The sequence below is a fragment of the Fukomys damarensis genome, unplaced genomic scaffold (genome assembly GCF_012274545.1).
Source record: "Fukomys damarensis isolate Sample0158 unplaced genomic scaffold, DMR_v1.0_HiC HiC_scaffold_9, whole genome shotgun sequence".
Classification (NCBI taxonomy): Eukaryota; Metazoa; Chordata; class Mammalia; order Rodentia; family Bathyergidae; genus Fukomys; species Fukomys damarensis.
This window is the reverse complement of record NW_022900921.1, coordinates 31,913,570-31,936,217: the sequence shown is the minus strand read 5'-3', so window position 1 is coordinate 31,936,217 and position 22,648 is coordinate 31,913,570. Positions and strand designations below refer to the sequence as shown.

Below are 22,648 nucleotides of genomic sequence, written 5' to 3'. Positions count from 1 at the left end.
GTTTCTGTCAGAGGCCAGTTTAGCCCTTGGGCTCTCCACAGTCAAGTTGCAAGTAAGCTGTTCAGAAGAGACAAGGCTCAGAGTCCTCACATGCCCTAGACCCATGTACCCTGTTTGTGTACTGTTAGTTATGCTTCAGAGCTAAGGAAACACTGCCTGAGAGCACCTCTGCAGAGGCCAGCTTGAGAAGCATTCCCAGAAATGCCAAGCACCCAGATCACACAGGGGCAATGAACTGAGGGACATTTGTGAACTGTGCACTTGCAGCTTGCACTTTTCTGTATGCACACATCTATAAAAGTTGATGAAGTTGAGCATGGTGGTGCATGCCTGTAATCCCACCATTCAAGGAGGCTGAAGCGGGAGGATTACAGGTTCAAGCCTAGCCTGGGCAATTTAGCAAGATCCTGTCTCAAAATAGAAAACAACGAGGCCTGGGGATGTATTTCATTGCCAAGAAGAAAGAAAAACATTATTAGTGATAGTGGTTATTCATTGGAACATACTGAATAAGTTAAAAAAAGACAAGTGTAACATTATAACAGTTGCTCCACTCAAATGAGCAAATAAATAACATTGTACATGATTATTTAAAGAGATCCTTTGGGAAGAACTGGAACACGATATAAAAGCCTGCACGGTAGTCCTATGTCACCAATATTTTCTGAGTGAAAAATTTAAAAGCCATTTGAACTTGCAGACCCTTAAGAATGCCCTTGTAGTAGAGGATTTGTATGGGCTCCAGTTCTTCATCCACTCCTTTATCTTCACTATTTGTCATATAGCTTCGAAGTTTTTCAGGTCTGCAAAAAATTATAGGTTAGTGGTGGTGAACCTGTGGCACATGAGTCATAGCGGGCTATTGGTTATCACTGAAAACTAAAAGGTTTGCCATCATTGTCATAGATGGTCACTGTGTTAACTGCTATATTTGAAGGGCTTTGTTTCCCAGACATGGTTGACTTAAGGTCTGCTCACGGGAGTCTGTGGAACCTCACTTGAGAAATACGCCCCCCTATGTAGCCAAAGAAAGCAAATATGTTAACCACAAAGTTTGGTATCTACTGTCTCAGGTAGAAGAAGACAGGTGCTTGGTGGTGTGAGAAAAGGAAGGAACACTTAGAAAGCTGAAAACCTTGATTAGGAGGCTCCAGAAGCTTCTGATCCTCAAGTTGCCAGTACAGTTCTGTTTGTTGCCTTTAGACTCTGATCCCCACTTCTGTGTCCTGGTTAGTGGTGCTGGGTCTGCAGATGTGTGTCCTCTGTCAACAGAGGGCGCTGGAGGGACAGTGGAGGAAGAAGGCACTTCTGAGGGCTCTGCTGTGCCCACCTCAGGCTTGTTCTTGTGGTGGTGTCTGAACTCTGGAAGTGCAGGACCTCTGCGGATGCTCACTTTCAGTGAGTGTTAGTGGAATCTTCTGGGAAACTTCTTTAAAACCTCTAAACTGCACATGTGAGCAATCCCTTTATTCATAAAATCACATTAAATGTAATTTGTATTTCTTCTAAAACCAGGTCCTGAATTGATAAAATGAAGTTAAAAAAACTATTAAGAGTGGGGCCTGGGATTTAGCTCAGTGGTTCTGCCACCTGCCTTGCAAGTGCAAGGTCCTGATTTTGATCCCCAGTACCAAAGAAAACAAAACAAAACTATTGAGAGTGAAAAGCATTTATCAGTATCCATTTAGGAGACAGAAAACAGTAATTCACACAGGAAAAGTTTAAAATAAAGAATTATTGACAAGCTGGGTGTAAGGATATGTACCTGTAATCTCAGCACTCTGGGAGGCTGAAGCAGGAGGATAAGCTCAAGCTCAGCCTGGGAAACTTGGCACCTTAAGGACTTTGCAAAACCTTGTCTCAAAACAAACAGAAAAAGGCATGTGTGTTTGTGTGTGTGTGTGTGTGTGTGTGTGTGTAGCTCAGTGAGAAGACCTTGAGTTCAATCCCCAGTAATGAAAAAAAAAATTAACAGGTAACCAAGGATGACCTACTAAGAAGTAAAGAAAACTGGTGAATACAGGAATAGTACACATGAAAAACCAGCCCCTACCTGAGCAGAGTACCCAAGGAAGGAACAGATTTAGAAGTGCACCCTCCCCTCACCTAGGGCTGATTCAGACTCTGCAAGGAGGGAGTAGCAGCACCCACAAGATAGCAGAGATGTCCCCTGAGACACTGGGCAAGGCTGGCAATCAGGAAGCCCGCTCTGGGGAGCATCAGTCCAATTTGCTGGAATGCCACACAGTGGGGCATCTAAAAAATTTATCGAGCTTTGCTAAGAAAGTGCCAGAGGAATTCCCTCTGAAGCCTGGGGAATGGTGACAACGCCCACCAAGAGGTTCCCCAGAAGGTTCCACTAACACTCACTGAAAGTGAGCATCCCCAGAGGTCCTGCACTTCCAGAGTCCAGACACCACCACAAGAACAAGCCTGGGGGAGCACAGCAGAGCCCTCAGAAGTGCCTTCTTCCTCCACTGTCCCTCCAGCGCCCTCTGTTGACAGAGGACACACATCTGCAGACCCAGCACCACTAACCAGGGTACAGAAGTGGGGATCAGAATCTAAAGGCAACAAACAACTGTACTGGCAACTTGAGGATCAGAAGCTTCTGGAGCCTCCTAATCAAGGTTTTCAGCTTTCTAAGTGTCCCTTCCTTTTCTCACACCACCAAGCACCTGTCTTCTTCTGCCTGAGACAGTAGATACCAAACTTTGTGGTTAACATACTATTTCAAAAAAATTCAACAGGGGCTGGGGATTTAGCTCAGTTTTCCAGCACCTGACTCACAAGCTCAAGGGCCCAAGTTCAATTCCTGGTACCAAAAATAAAAGAAAGCAAGCAAGCAAGCAAGCAAGCAACAACATGATGTTTTACATACTTGTAAACTTAGGACCTTGCTCTTGCGAGACAGGTGGTGGTACCAGTGAGCTAAATCCCCAGCCCAGCTGTGGTTTTAACATCATGCATTTCCCTGTCCTCCATTTAAATGGTCTTCAACAATTTTTTTATGTATCCCTAAATTTCTTTTAATGCAAGGAAGATTCCATTTCTGCTTCTGTAATTTTAAGATGCTGCAATCAGTATGGTAGTAGACAAGTTTAGGGTTACCTTGTTGAAATAGACAGGATGTGTCCTGGCTTTGTGGTCAGAGCAAGCCTAGTGGTTTTGCGAGTATCTCCTTCTGAGCATTGGTCAGCCCCAAAGAACAAGAAATTCTTCAGCATAGGGCATGCTTGTTAACTTTAGATTTTTAGAGAAAAGGGACAATACAAATAAAATAGTCTTCTTTTAGAAAATTACTAAGGAACATTCTAGAAATTTCAGAACTTTGAATCATCACTTACAAACCATTGAGATTGATTTTTAAAAATAGAATTTAAAAATAGAAATTGGATATATAGAGACAAAGACATTTGCTTTGTGCTATTATTTCACATACCAGCAATCTGTGGGGAAGTGCGCTGCTTCATGCTTTCTCCTAATATTTCAAATGATGGCATTTGTAAGCACGGGTAAACACAGTTGGCTTTATTTCTCTGCAGAAGATAATAATGTCTCACTCTGCTGTTTAGTCTTCTTTTGCTTTGGACAGTTTGGCTTTAATTTTGACCATTTTAAGATGTAATTTTGTGCCTAATTTTTTCTTGCAAAAGCAATTTATATTTTAAGATAAAAAGTACTTGTGAATTGTGCAAATAAAATTATGTGAATTTAAAAACCAGTATAGTTCTTGCCTAGAATGCACAGGTTCATTTCTCAGCCTAAAAAAAACATAGGGCTGCGGATTTAGCTCAGTGGTTCCAGAGCCTGCCTTGCAAGTTCAAGGACCTGAGAAATTCAATTCTCCCTCCCCGCTCCCCTTCTTCTCCTCCTTTCTACTCTTTCTCCTCCTACCCCATTTCTTTCTTTTGAGATTGAATCTAGGGGTGCTCTATCACTGAGCTCTATCTCTAATCCATTGTTTAAAATGTTGAGACAAAGCCTCACTAAATTGGGCTCAAACTTGTAGTCCTCTTACTTCAAACTCCAGAGAAGTTGCCATTATATTCATGTGCCACCATGCAGAGCCCAAGAAGCTTTTGTTCTGCAGGCTGGAAATAATATCTGGGAATTGGAAATTGATTTAGGACTATGTTTATTATCATGCCAATCTGCTATACATTTATAATTAACTGCAGTTTATTTATTACTCTTTCTTATTCTCATGAAAGATTTAAATCCACTCACTCTCTCCTCTGTCTTTCATTTCTATTTTCATTCCACCACCCTCACTTCCTTTTTGTGAGAAAAAAAAATCCCCCTGTATGGCCCTATTCTCATGTCTCTGACTTGGGTCTTAAAACTGGAATTTCTCATAAGGGACTATAATGAAATATAGAAACCTATAAATTTCTTACCTCCAAGGTTATTTGTTGTGTTTCCAGGGCAACTTCAAGCTCAGTTACATTTTACAACTAAGTCACCTCAGATCAACCCTTCATCAGTATAAAGAAGATGGATATAAATACAAAGCTATCATTTTAATTCACACTTTTATAAAATACATGTCATTGAAGTGCATAGCTACTGAAGGAAAAAAAAGGCATAAGAAAAGTTATTTCTTTGAATCTTGACTTGCCACTTAGATTTCAGTAATTACACAGAGATGGCTGTGTTGTATTCTAATTTTTATAATGGTTAAATTATTAAAATCTTCATAAGCACTTTTTTATCTTTAAAATACTGTGTATGCACAAATTTAAGATTGAGTTCTAACATCCTATTAAAATTATAGGGAAATTTTGAGGGAAAAACTTTAATTTTGACAAAAATCTTTTTTACTTCATTTATGAATATGAAGAAATAAAAGACTGTTTTTATTTTTTTAATTTTTTTGGCACTGGGGATCAAAGTTGGGTCCTTGTGTTTGCAAGGCAGGTGGCAGAACCATTGAATTAAATCCCTGGCCCTGACTGTTTGAATTCTTGTTATTGCTCTTACTAGTATAAAATCTGCATTGTAGAATCAATGGCTTAAGTTACTGGTCTTTTTCTGGCAAGGTTCTTGGTTCTTTTACAGCAGTCTGCTCTTTGCTTTGCTTCCATTTCCTCAGTGTCTCTGTCAACACAGGGAAGAACCCCTTAGCTTACAGACAGGGCAGGGAAATCGCCTTCTTGATTTCTTGTACTTAAGTCAGACTGGAGAGAGAACATGGCTTCTTACCAACAAATCACCATCAAGACACAGAAAAGGCAGGTGCTGCACCCTGTCTGAGCTTCAAAGCTCAGGATGCACAGAGGGCCTGCATCAGTCATGGTGCTGGAAAGCAGTGGCTTCCAGGTACTGCAGTTTCATGCGTCCGTAACATTTCGAAAGACTGCGAGTTGCCAACTTCACCTGTTGCCAAAAATCAACAGTCAATCTACATACTATTTGTCTTAGTTACTTTTCTTGTTGCTGAAACAAAATACCAGACACTCAAAGTTAAAGGAGGAAAGGTTATTTAGCTCACAGTTTGTAGAAGTTTCAGCCCATAATCCACTGGCTCCAAGGCAGGATGGCATAGCACAGGGGTATTGCAGAGGAGAAACAGTTCATGGCAGGCAGAAGGTAGCAAAGCAAGCAGGTGACAATAACACCTTCTTTCTGCCCCTTTTATATTCTACCTAGGCTATCCACCTTCTGCCCTTAGGGCAGGTAGCACTCATACCCAGAACTATGCCAAACCAATCAGTGGACTGTTTTACCAATCACACACCCTTAATCCTGGCATCACACACTCTACATCCAGCCACCTCTGAAAAAGCCCCACCTGTGACATTGAGGCTTTGGGGGGCCATCCAGACACAAACCATGACACTGTCTAATATCACCACCATTGCATCAGAAAAAAATTTTTACCTCCAAAGTTAGGTACTACCTTCTCTTTATTTTCCCTTCAAGTAAATAAATGAAAGCATAAATTAAACTTCATGGAAGAACTGTTATATTTTTCACATTTTTCTACTAACTGGTCATATGTCAGCATGGATGAAATTTTCTAGAAGACCAACTAAGATGTGAACTTCAGTCATTCATGCTGAGCTCTTATGTGAGACTTCACACAAGTTGTTTCATATCTGTTAAAGCCTCTCCATTCTCATAAAATTGAAGGGTAGGGGGAAAGGAAATAAGGGAAAAGAAAAAAATATGACAAAATGAAAACATAGAAATAAAGTGTTTGCAATTGGGAAGGGGAGGAGGGGGTGAAGGGAGGGCAGGGACAAGGGGGAAAAATGAGAACCAAGATAGGTCATGTAAAGGTACAAGATCCCAGTGATGAATGTAACTGTACTGAATACCTAAATGTACCAATAAACTCAATGAGAAAAAAAAAAGAAATAATAATATAGCCAGGTATGGTGGTGCACAGATATAATCCCAGCACTTGAGAGGCAGGAGGATTGCTATGAGTTTGCAGCCAGCCTGGGCTACATAGTGAGTTCAAGCTTGGCCTGAAGTACAGAGCAAGGCTTTGTCTCAAGAAAACAAAACAAAAATAATAATGATAATAATACATTATTTTTCATATGGTTACATTGGGTTACGTGATATATTACATATAAATGCTTGATAAAATGCCTTGTCAAAGTAGATGCTCAATAAGTGATAATGATTGTTATTGTTATTTGTATGTCATTATTAGAAACAAATCTTGAAAATTTCTACAAGTGGTTATATTTGGAGAAATATTTGGAAAAAGAAACTAAACATTTCTGAAGAAAAGAGATCTCTCTAGAATATTTCAAGAGATTTACCTTTTTGTGTGTATGTGGTACTGAGGATTGAACTCAGGCCTTTCATGTTGAATTATATTCCCAGCCCTTTTTATTTAATTTTGAGATAGGGGTCTCCCTATATTGCTCAGGCTGGGCTTGAACTTGTGATCCTCCTGCCTCAGCCTCCCAGAGTGCTTAGAGAACAGACGTGCACCTGTATGCCTGACTCCAGTCCCTTTTTATGAGTTAGGTTGTCTTCAGGTGGTAGTGGTGTCTTCAAAATTATACTGAATAATAATTTGTGTAGAATGCATTTTGAAATACCAGATTATGAAGAAAAGATAATTCCTGCTTACAGACAAATCTTTTCTGGAAAAACCTTTGTCTGATTCCTCCCTTTGAAAAGCAGAACTAAGCCAGATGTCAGCATGCACACTTATGATTCTGGCATCCAGGAGACTGAAGCAGGATTGCAAGTTTGAGCCCATCCTAGGTAGCTTAGTGATTTAGAAAAATTCTGTCTCAGAAAATGAAAATGTAGCTCAGTGTGAAGTCCCTGTTTTCAGTTCTCAGTATAAGCAAGGAAGGAAGGAAGAAAAGAAGGAAAGGAGGAAGGGAGGGAGGGAGGGAGAGACACAAAGATATGGGGCCCAGGTCAAAATATGTCTCAGTTCACTTGTGAAAATGTCAGAGACACAAGAGTGGAGGGTGTGTTTCCTCACACCCATTGCTGCTGGCTCGACACCCTTACTTTGGGTGCGGGGGCCGTCCCTCATTATTGGCAAGAGAAAGGACAGCTAATGGGGAGATTGTGGAGGCCTATTTCCTCCTTCAGGTCGTTGCTGTTGGACTCTGAGTCTCTCTCTGTATGTCAGGTGGCACTGGATTGTTGTACGTCCTCTAATCCCTTTTGCAGAGCTGATGTTCAGCCAGACACCCTAGTGCAGATGAGCAGTCGTGAAAACATTGACAAGCTTCTGTACAGTCTTTCCCCTCTTGCCTACCTAGGCCTCTCCTGGAGCCCACAGCCTCCGTAATCCAGTGTCTGAGGGATTAAACAAAGCGGAGGCAGTATTGCTGCCAGCTGGCTTCCTAGGGCCTTGGTTCTGGCTGTGCCACGTTAGCTGTGACATACTCTTACACTTCCTGTCCTTCTGGCCATCTGTTGGACTGGAAGGAGGAGCCGGGCCTAAGAGTGTTGGCAGCCGCACAGTGAGGTGGTGGGCAGCCTTCAGATATTGTTCTCTTAATAAACTGCATTATTTTGGAAAATGATTCTATGGATGGTTCAGCAGAGGGTTCTTGCTTGATTCTGTTTTCTGCTGTCTTTGGGGTAAAATCTCTGATAAAGGGATTTTGAAGACATTTGAGTACGCACTAGAGGGCAGTGGTCCCATATCTTGACACCTAGCAGTTCACCACTTGGCTTTGCTCTGCCTTTGCTTTTGGGAGGCACTGCCTTCCCATAATAGAAATGCTACTTACGTCTGAAATGTTTTGTAAAAACAGATCAGCCAGTTGGCAGCACCCTGTCTGTCACTCCCTGTAGTTTCCACTTTCTCCTTCTCTGGGGGGCTGTAACAGGAGAGGTACTATTAACATTTTCATGGCTTTCTCTTTAAAAGCAAAGGCAAAGGAGAGATAGGACACGTGTTTTTAGTTTAGGGTGGTAAAGTCTTCTATCTTTGCATCTTTGCTTTGGAGGGTAAAGTGAAGAAATAAGAGAGTGAAGTCTGACATGGCGGCAGCACACCCTTGTGATCCCAGCGCTGTAGGAGGCTGAGCCAGGAGGTTCACAAGGTTGAGCTCACCCTCAGCAACTTAGTCAGAGCTTTGCTCAAAAAATAAAAAGTGCTGGGGTTGTAGTTCATTGTAAAGGCCTTGGATTCAATCCCTGCTTCTGCGAATGAGCAAATAAGTGAATAAAGGAATGAATATTCAAATTATCACTAACAAGGGCTGGGGGAAGTGGTTCAGTACAAAGGCCCTGGATTGTATCCCTAGTAAGTGGGGGTGGGGCGAGGTGGGGAAGTGCAGGGAAGGGAAGGGAAGGGAGAAGAAGGTAGAGCAAGGTGTTGTGTTATGCAGGTTACGTGCATGCGCGTGCAGATCTGCTACCTTTTCCATGATCACAAAAGGGAATCAGGTACCCACCCACTCAGTTCTACCTCTCACACCCGCCGTCTCCCAGGTAGGAGCTGTAGTGCTTTTCTGGAGACCGGCATGGGCTAGCTCCTCTGTAAACTGGGGAAACGTGTCCGGTGCAGCCGCTGGGCTGTGTCAGCAGAGTTCTCGGGTAGACAAGAGAGAGGCCGGTGTAGATTAATTATGTAATGAATTTCAAGAAGAAAGCAAAGGGATGTGAAGAAGGATGTCAGTGGGTTATTTATGAGTTGGCTTTTGATGGAATATGAGGAGCCTAAATAAGGATCTGATTTATTTTTAATAATTTTCGTTGTTGAACTGTTTCTTTCAAAGGAATAACCCCTTGGAACTGGATTATGTGGGTCCCTGGATTTAGACTGATTATATATAGACTGAACTTGCAGGAATTTACCTTTTGTATCTGTGAAATGTGCAGTGTGTGTGTGTGTGTGTGTGTGTGTGTTTTAATGTGTTCATTCACTATATTTTCTCTGAGGCACAGGTAGAAGATAAGATGCCCTTCTTTGGACTCACTTAACTGGAGGCCTGGGTGGGAGGAAAGACACCTGGAATCTTGTCATAGCCTACATCCTGTAACAAAGAGACAGGGACTTCTTTGCTAATATTTAATGAGCATTTATTATATACAACTTATTGTATTAAAATAATCTAAGATAGCTGGGTGTGGTAATGCACGCCTGTAATCCCAGCACTCTGAGAGGGTGAGGCAAGAGGATGCCAAGTTCGAGCCCAGTCTGAGCAATTTAGTGATTTAGTGAGACCCTGTCTCAAAAGGAAAAAAAATAATTAAAGGATGGAGATGTAGCTCAGTGCAGAGCCCCTTGGTTCATTTCTCAGTAGTTCAAAAACAAAGAGGTGAACACAGACTGTCACGCTCAGTCCTCATAGCAGCTCGTGCCATAATCGCTGTTCGGGCCCCACTTAGAAACGAGGGCTGAGGGCCTGGGATTTAGCTCGGTGGCTGGTGGCCTGCCTTGCAAGCGCAAGGACCCGAGTTCAATCCCTGGCACTGGAAAAAAAAAAAAAAAAGAAAAGAAATGAGGACTGAGAAGTAGAGAGGCCGCCTGAGCTGAAGCTGTGAAGATGTGCAGGCTGAGATGGAGTCCAGGTCTGTCTGACTCTCCAGCTTCAGCTTGTAGCCACTCATTTGATCCCAAGGGAACGGGGACCCTGGTGGCTACGTGGGAAGCACCCCTTCTCCTCACCCTCCCTATCTGTAGCGCAGTGCTGCCTCATACATCCTCACCTAGATGTGGGTGTCTTTGTAACTCCTCTGTAGGGGCAGAATCGATGCCCTGACTCTTCTGAGGAGAGCCTCAATCCTTCCGCATCTGTCTGTGTGTGTGTCACACACACACACACACACACACACGACTGGCTTTTTCATTTTTCTAATCTTGTATAAGACGTTGTCATTGAAGAGTAATTGAAACCCTTGGTGGATTCATGTTGGGGCCTCCTGACACCAATGTGTAGTTATTTATCCTTAGATGACAGGGAGGATTAGCATTAAATGCTGAGAGAAATGCAGCTGCCACTTTGATGCAGTAGGTGCATCTATCACAGACGCATTTGGAACCCAGAGACCTCAATCTAATTGCCAGGAATGCTGGGGACTTTCTTTAGCTAGGCTTAAGAGTAGAGAGAGAGGGAGAGGGGGAGAGAGAGAGAGAGAGAGAGAGAGAGAGAGAGAGAGAGAGAGAGAGAGAGAGAGAGAGAGAGAGAGAGAGAAATGGAGGGTGAGAGGTGGAGATGGAGACAGGGAGACAGAGAAAGAGAGACAGGGAACAGACACAGATGCAGTCCAGAGATGGACAGGAACAGGGACAGAGTTATGGCCTGTATGTGGATGTCCCCCCAAAGTCTCATGCAGTCATGGGTGGAGGTTTTTCAGAGGTGGCTGAATCTAGAGTGTGTGGTTGATTAATGGTGCAGCGCTAGGATTAAGGGTGCTGGGATTAAGGGTGAGTGAATGGTGGATCAGTCCACAAATCCCAGTAGCCTGGACACAATATAAAGGACAGAAGAAGTTTGTCTTCCCTTGTTGCTTTGCTGCCTTCAGTTTGCCTTCCACTGTTGCCCCTCTGCCATGTGCCACCCTGCCTTAGAGCCAGACGATTATGGACTGAAACCTCAACAAAGAGTGAGCTAAATAACCCTTTCCCTTTTAACTTTGAGTGTAGGGTATTTTGTTTCAGCAATGAGAAAAGTAACCAAGACGGGGGATGGGGGACACTCCACTTTGGAACTTCTCAGTATATTGGTACAGAGGAGGAATCCATTTCCCCCCTGTCTCCCTTATAGCTTTTTTTCTTATAAAACAGATCACTACGTAGCTCCTGGTGATCTTCCTCCCTCAGCCTCCTGAATGATGGGATAACATGTGCACCACCACACCTGGCTTCTCCTTGTAACTTTGAGATAATGTTATGCCATAAATCAGGGTTAGAATTTTCCTTGAAAACTGAAGCAGGCAGAAGGACTTTTGTGTCCCTACTGTTATTCCTGAATAGCTGGTCACATTTGTTACATGTTGAGTGTGTGCAGGATATTGGCAGAAAACCCTCGCCAGTACCATCTCATTTAATTCTCAGACACACAGTCCTTCTTCAAGCCCAGCTCTCCCCTCCACACCTCCAGAATTGTACCATTCATTTATCTCGGTGAAGGTAGGGCTTATTTGTAAGACTGGCATTCACAAAAGTTCAAAAAGTGAGCATTGCCAGGTGCATAAGCAGAAAAGGAGGAGCAGGTGTATGGATTATAGTATCAGTTATTCTGCTACTGCAAAGATTTACTGGCTTTTGGTTTTCCATGTCTGTAGATGGTGGTGGATGTTTCACACTGAGGAATGATCATGATAATTGCTGTTTTAATAACCCAGATGTCAGTGGCCCCATTTTGCTCACTCCACGTCTGTTCTTGCCTCCTTGCGACTCGTTGTTGGAACTCGGTGAGGAATCTAGGGTTACAGAAGGGTTGGTGAGCAGTAGGGATTTTATGAAGGGCTGAGAATGTGGGAGAGGCTCATGTAATACCCGCACACACCTGTGAGAGTCTGCTTTGGACACTTCTCTCGCCTCGAGACTCCCTATCCCACATTGTTGATTTCTCTCTGTCTTCACACCCTGGCCCAAGCAGTGCTCTCGCTCACGCAGTCTCCTTTCTAGAAGGATGCAGATCCCTTTCCTAGTAACCGTGTGTCGTAACTTAGGAATCGTCCTGTTACTAAACATGGCCTTAGCCTCTTGTGCTGCCACTCTGTGAGGTTTTATTGAAGAATCTTTTGCTGCTCGATGGACAACATTGCTGGTCTGTATCTGAGAAATCTTCCCAGAAGACTGTTTAGCCCTCGGTTCAGCCCTCAGTAGCCTGCTCCTGAGCTCCAAGGAAGCCTTCTCTGGAACTACTTGATCATTCTTCTGGGCTGGGGGCATTTTAGGATGTTTCCGCAAATTCTTTTTTACTTTCCTTTAGCTTCTTATAGATTAGATTCTTTCATATAGCAGCAGTATGAGCTTTCTTTTTCATGCAGTCCTGGCGATTAAACCCAGGGTTTATTAATGTATTTTTTATTAGTACTTGTTTGCAGTACATGATTACATTCTGGTGGTGGTTTGTATATGTACATAACACATTTTAATTCTTTTTGTGAGAAGTGTTAAATATTCTTTATTTAGTATTACACATTTAGCACACTAAAATGCCTTTCAGTAAGTAAAAGGCAGCACTTTTTAAATATAGGAAATTCTAATTAAATTGGCATAGTCAAGACCAAAAATATAGATGTTACTTCCTTGTCTTCCTGCTCATAAACACAAATTGAAACGGGGGAGTCTTGTTTGGTTCTAAGACAATGATAGATTTCCCCAGTATTTAAACATATTCACATAACCATTTATAGAAATCTAAATATATACCAACCTCCAGTATGTTTTGAGATAACATTATCCATCTTTGTGAAAAGTTGGATATTACTAATCAAGTCCACCCATATATTTGAAAAGAGAAAACAGTGATAGTATTTAGTGAATTGGAATTACTATCAAAACTTGAAAAAACAGTTATCCATTTAACTACAGAAGTCAATTTTACTTAAATCAGGACTGTCCAACAAAAATATTGTGCCAGCCACTCATGATCTGACTTCTGGTGTGTGAGATCTGTTAAACTATGATACACATAAAAAAGCCGAGAGACATCTGTTCTGTAATAAATAAGGCAGTAACAATCACTCATTAGTAGCATTTTTAAGGTAAGCTATTAAGTCTGCCCTTTATCCCTTCTTAATGCCAGCGAAGATCATTTTTGTTCCAGGCATGTACTTCTTGGATTCTCCAAATACTCCATCAGTGTATCAGGTGAAGCCTTTGTTCTTGTTAGCATCTGTGTGAGAGAATCCAACAGCCTCCCCTGTCTTCCACCCAACAGACCATGGAGATCTGACCCAGGCTTGTGCTCGCCTCCCTTCTCCATGTGTGGCACTGGGCGCACTTCCATACTAAAATCTTCCTTTCTTAGCATCTTCCATTTTTAAATCTCTCTTTTGTTGTTGCCACAAGGAAGGTTCCAGCTCAGAAGGGAAGCATCCCACTTTCTAGCCTAAGGCCATGCTGGTTCATTCGTTCTTTCTTTCTTTCTCTTTCTTTTTTCTTTCTTCTTTCTTGTCTTCCCTTTCCCTACCTTTCCTCCCTGTTCCTTCCAACTCTTAATCCCGTTCCCATTTGAAAAAGCTGCATTTCCAGTTTTTTCTTTGATTCCCTTTTTAAAAATTCTTTTCCCCTTCCTTTGTTTTCCCTCCCATCTCTTGGTTCCCTTCCCAATTGAAAAAGATCTCCCTACTTCCTATTACTTGTCCTTTATTTTGTGTTTTATTTCTATTTTAGGCTTCTCAAATAACAGAAATCATGTGATACTTAAACTCGTGTGTCTTAGCTCAGTGACACTGCCCTTGCCTGACAAGCTCAAGGTCCTGAGTTTGATGTCTAGTACCAGAAAAAGCAATAACAAACTGTGTGTCTAATTTATTTCACTTTTATACATCTCCCCCATCATATCTAGAATTACCTTCTTCATGTACTGAAAGAATTGTTTCTTGCAAGATCTTCATCTTCTTCCATGAGGTAATGTATATAATCTGCAACATATTGACACCTGCTGTGCTTCTGATTACTTCTGTGTTGAACTACTTGGTTTCAAATTCATAACCAGAGAGTTGTTTGGTACCAGGAGGGACAGGCAAGCCTCCATTCATAGCACCTGTCAGGGCTCCAAAAATTATTACCAGTTATAGTTCTGACAAGGCATGTGGCCAAATAGAGGTGAAGGCACCCAGTTTGCCATCACTGCTTTCCACATTGTATTAATCTGTAGCCACCTCCACTTGGAGTTAATAGATCTTGCCCATTGCAAACCTGTTAAGAGGCCTGCAGGCCAGCAGCAGGCCAGTGCAATATGCGGCAGCATTATTTGTTAGGCCAACTTTCACACTGTATTTTGGTAGTTTGTGTCCATATGCTGCTCAGATTATCATATTCCTTTCTCTGGCATAAGCAAGCTGACAAATGATATCTCTGTTAGTTATATGATCAACTATCATCCTGTGTTTGTGCTTGTTGTACTTATTTTTGTCCTGAATCTCCAAGCATTTTTGAACATAGTTATCAGTTTTTTCCTCTTCTGAATTTCACTTGGTATCTCTTAAAGTGGCTTATTCTTAACAATTTAAGAAACTCCCTATCTTACGTACTGCTTCTTGTTGCTGGGACAAAATGCCTGACACCCAAAGTTAAAGGAGGAAAGATTTATTTAATTGACAGTTTGTAGAGGTTTTATTTAATAGTTGACTGGCTTTTTAAGGCAGGGTGGAATGGCAGAGCGGCATCGCGGAGGAGAAACAGTTCATGGCGGGCAGAAGATAGCAAAGTAATGAAGAAGCATAGCAGCAAGTGACAGTGACACTTTCTGTCCCTTAGGGTGGGTAGCATTCACACTCAGGGTGGGGCAGCCTTAATCCTAGCATCACTCATTGAATCAATCCCAGCATCACATCTTTGATCCCAGCATCTCACACCCTGGATCCAGCCACCTCCAAAAGCCTCAACTATGACTGCATGAGGCTTTGGGGGACATCTAGATAAAAGCCATAACATCCTCTGAAGCCCCAACCTGAAGTCCCAACCTGACTACCCTTCTTCGCCCACCCTTTTCCCAAGCTTGAGCACTGAGTGGTAACCATTAAGACCACAGTGGGAGTGGCAGCCCAGCACCAGTCTAAGCATCTTTGAAAAAACATGACACTCTCCTTAACAGAAATTCTGGGGGGTCGATTTTTTATTTCATTAGAGAAGTAGGCTTTATTACCCAAATTCTACAATAAAGAACCACTTACAGAATCTTGATCTAAACAGTCTAATGTAATCTACCCTAATGTATGTTTAACAATACTTGAAAGGACTCATTAGCATGGGAAGTCATGAACATAAAACGTATTGAGAATAACTCAACCCATACAATGTTGTGAAAATGATAGAAAATTTATTATAAATAATATAGCACCAACTAAGATTTGAAAATGACACCTCTAAAATTCATGTTGGAACTTATCCCCTTTGTGGTGATATTAAGAGGTGGGCCCTTGGGGAAGTAATATATCAGGAGAGTTTCTTACAAAAAGCAGGAGGAGATAATTAGGCCCTTTATTCCTTCTTTCTGTCCTGTGAGAACATAGTGTATGTGCTCTCTGGAGGATACAGTAACCAAGTGCCATCTTGGAATACCTTGGTACCTTTGTCTTGGGCTTTGCAGTCTCCAAACTGTGAATTATAAATTTCTCTTCTTAGTTGGGCATTGTAGCACATGTATGCAATCTCATTCTCTGGGAGATTCAGGCAGGAGGATCACAAGTTTGAGCCCAGCCTGGGCAATTTAGCACCTTAGTTAGACTTTATTTCAAAAATAAAAAATAAAAAAGGTCTGGAAATCTAGTTCAGTACAAAGTCCCTGGGTGCAATCTTGACTACAACAAATAAATAAATTTCTGTTCTTATAAATGACCTAGTCTCAGGTATTTTATTATGGCAGCACAAATGAACTAAGCACCCAAATTACACATAAATATTATATATCTATTTCTATTATGTATCCTAACTTTCTCTTTATTATGAAACCAGAAATAACCTTTAACCAGACAACCCTGATTCTATTTGAGTTTTTCTGTAGGCCCCATATTTTCTTGTCTTGGTTCATACTTACATGTGAGAAATTCAAACCGTATTGCATTCAAACACATTTTTCTACTTGTGCCCACTAATGGCTTTAATTTAGACAAAATGTCTCATTTCCAAAAAGAGGTATAAACGAAACCCTAATTCATGTAGTTCACTGCTTCCGTGCCCCATCCCGTTGCCCTCTCACCCCCGTGGCTTTTCATGTTACTTTTTCATAATGTGGTCCAAATTTCCAGCTCTCAATATTCCAGAGTTTAGGTGCATTAAGATCATGTCTTGGTTAGATCTTATTGGCTAAAAATGTCTTCCAGTGAATCCAAAAAGGTAACTGTAGCACTGGAGGAGTAAAGCTGTATCAGTGTTGGCTGAGGATCAATAGCTCAAAATTCCTGGGAAATTCAACTGTGGAGTGCCTCCTTCCATAAGCATAATGCACATTTATTTTCTTGAAAGCCTGCCTTCACATGGTTTAAAGCTTGATTGGAAAGGCACAACAGGCTGTAATACTTTCCATTAAGTAAATGACTTTCAGTTGTTCAATAAAATATTCGCGATTATCCCTGAGACTACCTATGAGCAACCAAAGACTTCACAGGGAAGTGAAGGGAACCATGAGGAAATAAGAATAATGGCTAAAGTCCACGAGAAGAGTCTTTATTTCCGAGATCGATTTAGGTCAGCAGAATATATTGAGAGAAACCTAGGTAATTAAAATAATCAGAATTTAATTCATTTCTCCAGACAGGTTTTGCGTTTGAAGACTCAGTGTGAGCATTCTTTTTGGGTGAATTATGAAAATTGTATCTATCTCTTCAACTGCTTCCCTTATATATTCCACATAGTAGTTGTTAGAGTTTGCGGTGAGAAAGAAGCAGTGGGAATTCTCTTCCAGTGTTACAGAAAACACCTCTCTTTCCTATTTCTCTCACTTACTTTTCTCACTGTGAGATATGAAAATGGTGCCCAGGGTAGAAGTGCAGCTCAGTGATCAAGTGCTTGCCTAGCACTAGGGAATCCCTAATCTTGACCCCCAGAGGGTCCCCCAATTAGTTACCTTTTGTTTTACAACAAATCACCCAAGTCTTAGAGGCTTAAGGCAGCACACATGTATCACCTCCCACAGTTTTTCTGTCAGGACTCCAGGGGTGGTTGAGCTGTGTGATTCCAGCTCAGGGTCACTCTCAAGGTTGCTGTTCTGCTGTCAACAAGGGCTGTATCATTTGAATGCTTGACAAGGGCTGAAGACTGCTTCCAAAATGACTGCTGCAACAGCTGATGATGCCAGGAGCCCCATCCTTTGTCACGTGCACCTCTCCACAGGACTGCATGAGTGCTCTCACAGCATGGCAGCTGGATTCCTCCAGTGCAAGAAGTCCGGAGAGTGAGGCAGAGTTCCTGTATCTTTTATGGCCTAGCTACAGAAGTCACCCACCATTATTTAAGGAAGACCTTTTTTTTTTTTGTTACACAGGCCAGCCCTATGTAGCTTAGGGTGGGTCTGTCCAAGGGCACGGATACTAGAATCATTTTGAGAGTCACTGAGGGATATTGTGGAGGCAGTTCTCACATCTATCACATACAAGTAAACATTAATTGGAAATGTCTAGAAAATAATTACCAATTCGGTTTTTGTTTTTTAATACATACACACACACACACACACACACACACACATATATATATGTATCTTATTGGTACATTTTAGATATACAGTACAGTTACATTCATCGTTGGGATCTTGTACCTTTATATGACATATCTTGGTTCTTATTTTTTCCCCATTCCCCTAGCCTCCCTTCACCCCCTCTACCCTTCCCTGCTTACAAAGACTTTGTTTCCATTTTTTTTCCTTTTCTCTTATTTTTTCTTTTCCCTTCTTACCTTGCCCCACCCTTCCTACCTCCCCTATACCTTTAGACCTTTTCTTCCCATTACACAGTATCAGTTATACATTTTGATCCTATTTACACTTTTAGTTTATCATACCAGAGAAACTACGATATTTACATGTGTCCTATTAGTTTCACTTAAGAGTATGTCTTTAATGTACATGCACTTAGCTATAAATGTCTCTAGTTTCTCATTCTTTATGGCTGAATAGTACTTCATTTTATTTAAAACACACACACACACACACACACACACACACACACACACACACACACACACACATCTTCTTTATCCAGTCTTCAGTTGATGGGCAATTGGGCTGTTTCCAAGTTTTGACTATCACAAACTGTGCCACTATAAACATGGGTGAGCATATATCACTGTGATATGATTCTTTTAATTCTTTTGAAAAGATACCCAGCAGGGGAATAGCTGGGTCGAATGAAACTTCTAACCCTAGGTATCTCCACATTGATTTCCACAATGGTTGCACCACTCTTCACTCCCAACAATGGAGGATTCCTGTCTCCCCACACCCCCGCAAGTATTTGTTATTGGTTGATTTCTTGATAGCAGCCATTCTTTGTGGGGTAAGGTGGAATCTCAGTGTTGTTTTCATCTGCATCTCTCAAATGACCAGGAATGTTGAACATTTATTCATATATTTATTTGTTGCTTTTACTTCTTTGCTTCTTTGTCTGAGAAGTATCTGTTCATTTCAGATACCCCCCCCCTTTTTTGTACCTGGGATTGAACTCAGGTCCTTAAATTTGCAAAGCAGGTGACAAAACCACTAAGCTAAATCCCCCACCCATCAGATCCCCATTTTTGAATTTGGAAGACTGGTTTTTTTGAGTTCTTTATATATTCTAGTTAGTAGACCTTTGTCTGAGGAACAAATGGTAAATTTTTTTTTCCCACATTGTAGGTTGTTTCTGAGCTCTGTTGGTGGTTTTTCTTGCAGTGCAGAAGCTATTTAAAAAGGTGAGATCCTAGTTGTTGATTCTTTTTGCTAGTTCCCATGCTATTGAGGTTTTATTCATAAAATCTTTTCCTATGCCAGTGTTTTCAAGAGTTCTACCTAACTTATTTTCCAGCAAGTTTACTGTTTCTGTTTTAATATTTAGATCTTTAATCAACTTGGATTTTAGTTTAGTACATGGTGAGAGGGGTCTACTTTTAATCTTTGGGAAGTTGAAAGCCAGTTTTTCCAACACCATTTATTAAAGAGGCTATTCTTCCTTCAGTGAGGATGGTTTGCTCTTTTGTCAAAGATGAGGTAGCTGAGTATGTCTGGAGTTGCTTCTGCATCTTCAAATCTGTTCCACTGATCCTCAGGTCTTTTTCTTTGCCAGTACCATGCTGTTTTTATCAAAGTGCCTTTGTAGTATAGTTTCAAGTTGGGGATTATGATACCCCTTGTCATGTCTCTGTTGCCTAGAATGGCTTTTGCTATTCTAGGTCTCTTCTGGTTCCAAATGAATTTTTGTATTGGTTTCTCTAGTTCAGTGAACTGTACTGTTGGGATTTCAATCAGGATTTCATTGAATCTGTATTGCAGTTTGGAAGAATGGCCATTTTTACTATATTGGCTCTTCCTACCCATGAACAAGGGACATCTTTCTATTTTCTTATATTCTCTTTGGTCTGTTTTTAAAGAGTGTAGTAGTTCTCAATACAGAGGTCTTTTGCTTCCTTCTTTAGATTAATTCCTGGATGTTTTATTTTTTGGATGCTATTTTGAAAGGCATTGTTTCTGTAGTTTCTCTATGAGTCTTTTATTTGTTTACAAGAAGGCTCTTGAGTTTTGAGTTTTTACCTTGTACCCATCTACTCTACTGAATCTGTCAATTCAGTCTAGAAGTCTTTTTGCAGAGTTTTTTGGTCTTCTATGTAGAGTATCATATCATCAGCAAATAGTGACAGTTTAACTTCTTCCTTTCCTATCTTTTTATTGCTTTTATTTCTTTCTCTTATGTAATTGCTATGGCTAATATTTCCAAAACTATATTGAATAGCATTGGTGAAAGAGAACATCCTTGTTTTCCTCCTGATTTTGACATGAAGGTTTTCAGTTTTTGGCTATTTAATATGATGTTGGCTGTTGGTTTTTCATAGATAGCCTTTATCAAGTTTAGATAAAGAATATTTATTCCAGTTTTCTGCAGGGCTTTTATCATGAATGGGTGTTGAATTTTGTCGAATGCTTTTTCTGCACTTATTGAGATGATCATGTGGTTTTTGTCTTTGACTCTGTTAATATAGTGTATTACATTTTTGATTGACGTATGTTGAACCATCCTTGCATCCCTGGGATAAATCCAACTTGGTCAGGGTGTATGATATTCTTTATGACCCTCTGTATTCTATTTGCTGGTATTATTGAGGATTTTCACATCTATGTTCATTAGGGAGATTGGCCTGTAGCTCTCTTTTTTGGTTGGGTCTTTCCCTGGTTTTGGAATCAGAGTAACCCTTGCTTTAAGGAATGAATTTGGAAGTATTACTTCCCTTTCAATTTTATGGAAAAGTTTAAAGAGTGGTCGCAACAGTTCTTCTTTAAATGTTTTGTAGAAATCAACAGTGAAGCCATCAGGTTCTGGGCTTTTCTTTGTTGGGAAATTTTTTTATTGCATTTTCACTGATTGTAATTGGGGTGTTTAGAATTTTTATATCTTCTTCATTCAAATTTGGTAATTCATATATATCTAAAAATCTGTCCATTTTTTCTGTGTTTTCCATTTTATTAAAGTACAGTTTCTCAAAGTAGGTATTGATGATCCTCTGCCTTTCTGATGCATCTGTTGTGACTTCACCTTTTTTTTTTTTCCCCTAATTGCATGGATTTGAGCCTTTCCTTTACTTTTTTTGATAAGGTTGGCCAAGGGTTTGTTGATTTCATTCGTTTGAAAAACAACTCTGGGCCAGGGATTTAGCTCAGTGGTTCCACCACCTGCTTTGCAAGCACAAGGTCCCAAGTTCAATCCCTGGTACCAAAAATAAAGAAATAAATAAAAAAAAATAAAGAAAAACCAACTCTTCAAATTGTTGATTTTTTTTTTTTTTGTATCATTCTCTTGGCCTCCGTTGCATTGGTTTCTGCTCTGATCTTTATAATTTCCTCCCTTATACAAGTTTTGGGTTTGTCTTGCTCTTCTTTTTCTAGAATCTTAAGATTCAGCAATAGGTTGTTTATTTGAGCTCTCTCTTTTTTCCTAGTGTGAGCATTCACTGCTATGAATTTCCCACATAAAACTGCTTTCATTGTATCCCAAAAATTCCTGTATGTTGTACTGGCATTATTATTAAATTGTAAAAACTGTTTAATTTCTTCAACTTTTGCTGTGACCCATTGATTGCTCAGGAGAGTGTTACTCAATTTCCATGTGTTTATGAAGTTCTTGCAGTTTCTTATGCTATTGATCTCCAGTTTAATTGCACTATGGTCTGATAATATACATGGGATAACTTCAGTTCCTTTGAATTTACTTAAACATGTTCTATGAGCTAGTATGTGGACTATGTGGGAGAATGACCTGTGTGCAGCCGAAAAGAATGTATATTCTGATTTTGTGGGGTGGAACACTGTAGATGTCTATTAAGTTCATTTGTTCAAAAGTTTGGTTCAGTTCTAGTGTTGTGTTGTTCATGTTTTTCATCTAAATGACCTACCTGTCTATTTGTGACAGTGGGATATTGAGGTCCCCCATTACAATTATATTAGTGCTTATTTGGTTTTCATATCCCTTAATATTTGTTTTGTATAGTTGGGGTCATTAGTATTTGGTGCATATATATTTATGATTGTCATCTCTTCCTCTTGGATTATTTCCTTTACAGGGATGTAGTGACCTTCTTTGGCCCTCTTAATTAGTTTTGGTTTGAAATTTACTTTGTCTGCAAATAAAATAGCTGCTCCTGCTTTTTTCTGGGTTCCTGTCCCATGGAGAATTGTTTTCCACCCTTTTACTTTCAGTCTGAAGTTTGTTTTTTTTTTAAACTAGGTGCATCTCTTGTATACAGTGTATTGTTCGATTTTAATTCTTAATCCAGTCTGCTAGTCTGTTTCTTTTGATTGGTGAATTGAGGCCATTAATGTAATGGTTATAACTGATATGTATTGACTTATCATCATCATGCTTTTGTTCCTGTTGTTGGCTTTTTAAAAATTTTTCCCCATGTCTCTTTCTTTGCCTGCTGGATTTGCTTTGTTGGGCCTCATGGAGTTGTGATCTTCATTGTCTTTTTCTGGGATATTATTTAGAATTGTTTGGAGTGCTGGTTTGGTATTCATGAAGTTTCTCAGGTATTCTTTGTCATGGAAGTATCTTATTTCCCCAACCAGTTTGAAAGATAGTTTTGCAGGATACATCAGTCTAGGTTGGAGGTTGTTTTCTTTTAGGGCTTGAAATACCTCACTCCAGGCTCTCCTTGACCTGAGGGTTTGTGTTGAAAAGTCTGCTGTGATTCTGATGGGCTTTCCTTTGCACATTATTTGTTTCTTCTCTAACTGCTTGTAGTATTTTGTTCTTCTGTTGGGTTTCCAAGATCTTGATTATTATATGTCTATGTGTAGATTTTTTTTGATCATGGCTAGTTGGAGTCCTATATGCTTCACTTACA

At 40.5% G+C, this 22,648-nt stretch overlaps 1 protein-coding gene and 1 pseudogene across 1 annotated transcript in view; one reads left to right on the top strand and one right to left on the bottom strand.

Annotated features, from left to right (window-relative positions):
* The window catches only part of Mcc (MCC regulator of WNT signaling pathway), a 349,153-nt gene that overhangs the window by 42,244 nt on the left and 284,261 nt on the right, over positions 1-22,648 (top strand). The window lies entirely within an intron of this gene.
* The window catches only part of LOC109117738, a 35,503-nt pseudogene continuing 25,992 nt past the window's right edge, over positions 13,138-22,648 (bottom strand).